Raw genomic sequence first — 3414 nt, forward strand, 5'->3', positions numbered from 1 at the left:
TGAATATACCATTCTTCCTCAAAGACATCCTACAGCACCACAAACTTACAGAAACATCTTTAAACAACAGTCTTATCTTTTTAATATGAAGCTTAAAATATTATTACACCATTAGTCATTCATGCATACATGGATTAACATGGAAAAATCCATTAAGGGTCAACCTAACGCACAGCCAATATACCGGTAAGCATTCTTAAAACAAGAACTACTCTGTCCTTAACTGCAAAAGAAAGTTACTCTCACAGTGCTGTGCAAAAGTTGCAAAAGCTGTTGGGTGGTTGTGTTGGGATTTTGTAAGGTATAAATGTGTGTGCTGGGCTTGCCCCAGTCAGAGTTATTCTCGGACGTAAAATAAATCTGTGTTTTCGCAAAATTTGCCTCAGCTTCCTAACTCCACAGACATTGTCTGTGCAGTGCAAAAATGGCCTAGAAATAAGAAAAACATTTCCTACATAAAGTGTATTTAATCTTAATTTGATTTGTTAAATAGGATGATTTGCCAATGGAATTAGTATCTTTACTCTTTAAATAACATTATTATATCATATGGACTTGAAATATGAAAATGCAGTTGTTTTTTTCTCATTTTAAATGTAAATTGTCTTGTTCCATTGGCAAAGTGTCTCACTTACCTCATCAATTCAAGAAAAAATTTACTTATTTTCAGAAAATATTACTTATTTAGGTTTAAATTTATTGCAGTGTGTGATCCAAAGTCTTGTTTTGTGACTCGATTTAGAGTTTTTCAGCAGTTCAGATGTCGCATGGCGGTGGCGAAAAAGCTGTTGTAGAACCTGCTGGCCCTGCAGCAGAAGCCTCTTTCCAGAAGGCAGCAGGGAGAACAGTCCATGCTGGGGGTGTGAAGGGTCAATGATGATGTTACGGGCTCAGGACATGCAGCGCTGGGATGAAATGTCTTTAATGGAGGGAAGAGGAGCCCCCATGATCTTCTCTGCTGTTCTCACCACTCTTCTCACTTTCTTCCAGATTTGACTTTAAATTTGAGCCGTTAAGCTATTCGAGGGAGTGGGGGTCTAGTGGTTAGGGTATAGGGCTTGGTATCCTAAGGTTGTGAGTTTGAAACCCACCCCCACAGACTGCCATTCTGACTCTCTTAGCAAGACGAAGTTTTGAAATGAAATGAAATGAAATTTATTCGAACATGATACAAATATAAAAATAAAATAGTGCATAGTAACAAGAAGTGCATAAAAAAGAAGAGAAAAATACAGATATTTGTTTCAAAGTAACATATCGTGCTCAAAATGGGGTAGGAAGAAGTGAAAACTTATTGTCTCCTACCCCCTAAATACTTGAAAACTTACAGTCCTACTGTTATTAAAAAAATCAAAGTCAAGTGAAAGTCAAAGTGGCAGTCAGCAGTTACTAATATTTACCTAAACATTTCCCTTTTTATGCTGGTTTGTCTTTCCAAACCCTTACACCAAGCTGTTATCTTCAATACACACATTTTTGCTTTCTCTCACTCATATGTCTATCTCTATTGAAAATGACCTCCTTATATTTTCTTTTGAATTGTATTAAACTATTGCTTTGTTTTAAATCTTCATTTAAGTTGTTCCATAACTTTACACCTTTAATTGAAATACAGAAGCTTTTTCTAGTTGTTCGCAACTTGCGCATCTTTCAGTTTGAGTAACCCCTTAAATTATACCCCACTTCTCTTTCAGAAAACATGCTCTGTATGTGCTCAGGTAACAACTTTTTAGATACTTTGAACATAAATTGAGCCATTTTAAATTCTACAAGCTCGTCAAATTGGACAATTTTTGAAGAGTGGGTTNGCAAAAGAAAGTTACTCTCACAGTGCTGTGCAAAAGTTGCAAAAGCTGTTGGGTGGTTGTGTTGGGATTTTGTAAGGTATAAATGTGTGTGCTGGACTTGCCCCAGTCAGAGCTATTCTCGGACGTAAAATAAATCTATGTTTTTGCAAAATTTGCCTCAGCTTCCTAATTCCACAGACATTGTCTGTGCAGTGCAAAAATGGTCTAGAAATAAGAAAAACCTTTCTTACATAAAGTGTATTTAATCTTAATTTGAAATGGTAAATAGGATCACTTGCCAGTGGAATTACTATCTTTACTCTTTAAATAAGATTATTAGATCATATGGACTTGAAATATGAAAATGCATTTGCTTTTTCTCATTAAAAATGTAAATTGTCTTGTTCCATTAGCAAAGTGTCTCACTTACCTCCTCAATTCAAGAAAAAATTTACTTATTTTCAGAAAATATTACTTATTTAGGTTTAAATTTATTGCAGTGTGTGATCCAAAGTCTTGATTTGTGACTCGATTTAGAGTTTTTCAGCAGTTCAGATGTCACATGGCTGTGGGAAAAAAGCTGTTGCAGAACCTGCTGGACCTGCAGCAGAAATCTCTTCCCAGAGGGCAGCAGGGAGAACAGTCCATGGTGGGGGTGCGAAGAGTCATTGATGATGTCACGGGCTCGGGACACGCTGCGCTGGGATGAAATGTCTTTAACTGAAGGAAGAGGAGCCCAGATGATCTTCTCCGCTGATCCCACCACTCTTCTCACTTTCTTCCAAATTTGACTTTAAATTTGAGCCGTTACGCTATTTGAGGGAGTGCGGGTCTAGTAGTTAGGGTATAGGGCTTGGAATCCTGAGGTTGTGAGTTTGAAATCCACTACTGCAGACTAGAGACTGACATTTAGTCAGTATTAGTAACGATCACGTGATTGGAGGATTGGTGACAGGATTAAACATTAACGGGAGCAGACGGGAGGGGGAGCAAACCAATAATAACTAAAAAAAAAACTAGGATTGATGCCAAAAAATAAAATAAAATAGAAAGAAAAAACATCCAGTACTGGCGCCGCCATTTTGTAGTTTTTTTCCTTGAAGCCTACACTATAAATGCGAGTCAAAAAAACTACACGACCCAAAAACCAACAGTGCTTCCGCTCTAAGTTTTTCACCCGCGCTCAAAATAAAAGAAAACAAGAATGGGAGTGGTGCAGGAGCGGGAGTCATTCTGAATGGGAGCGGCATGGGAGTGGGAGTAATTTCACCAGAGTCGGACAGGACAGGATTTAGATTTCTACTCTGGCCGGGATCGGGACGGGACACAATTTTTTTCTGTGGGAGTGGGACGGGACAGGAGTGAAAATCCACTCCCATGTCAGTCTCTACTGCAGACTGCCATTCTGACTCTCTGAGCAAGACCCTAAACCCCGAGTTGCTCCCCAGGGGCTGCACAGTTGCAGCCCACTTGTCATGGTTTTGGTTATATTGTGCTTTACTTTGCTCCTTGTTTTCTAGTTTTATTGGTTTAATTCCTATTTTGTTGTAATTTCTAGATTTATGTTAGTTCTCATGTCTTTCTGTCGTCCTCTGTTGCCCTCTTGTGTGTGTGTGTGTTCCTTTCC

Source organism: Cyprinodon variegatus, unplaced genomic scaffold (genome assembly GCF_000732505.1).
Source record: "Cyprinodon variegatus isolate N-32 unplaced genomic scaffold, C_variegatus-1.0 Scaffold190, whole genome shotgun sequence".
Classification (NCBI taxonomy): Eukaryota; Metazoa; Chordata; class Actinopteri; order Cyprinodontiformes; family Cyprinodontidae; genus Cyprinodon; species Cyprinodon variegatus.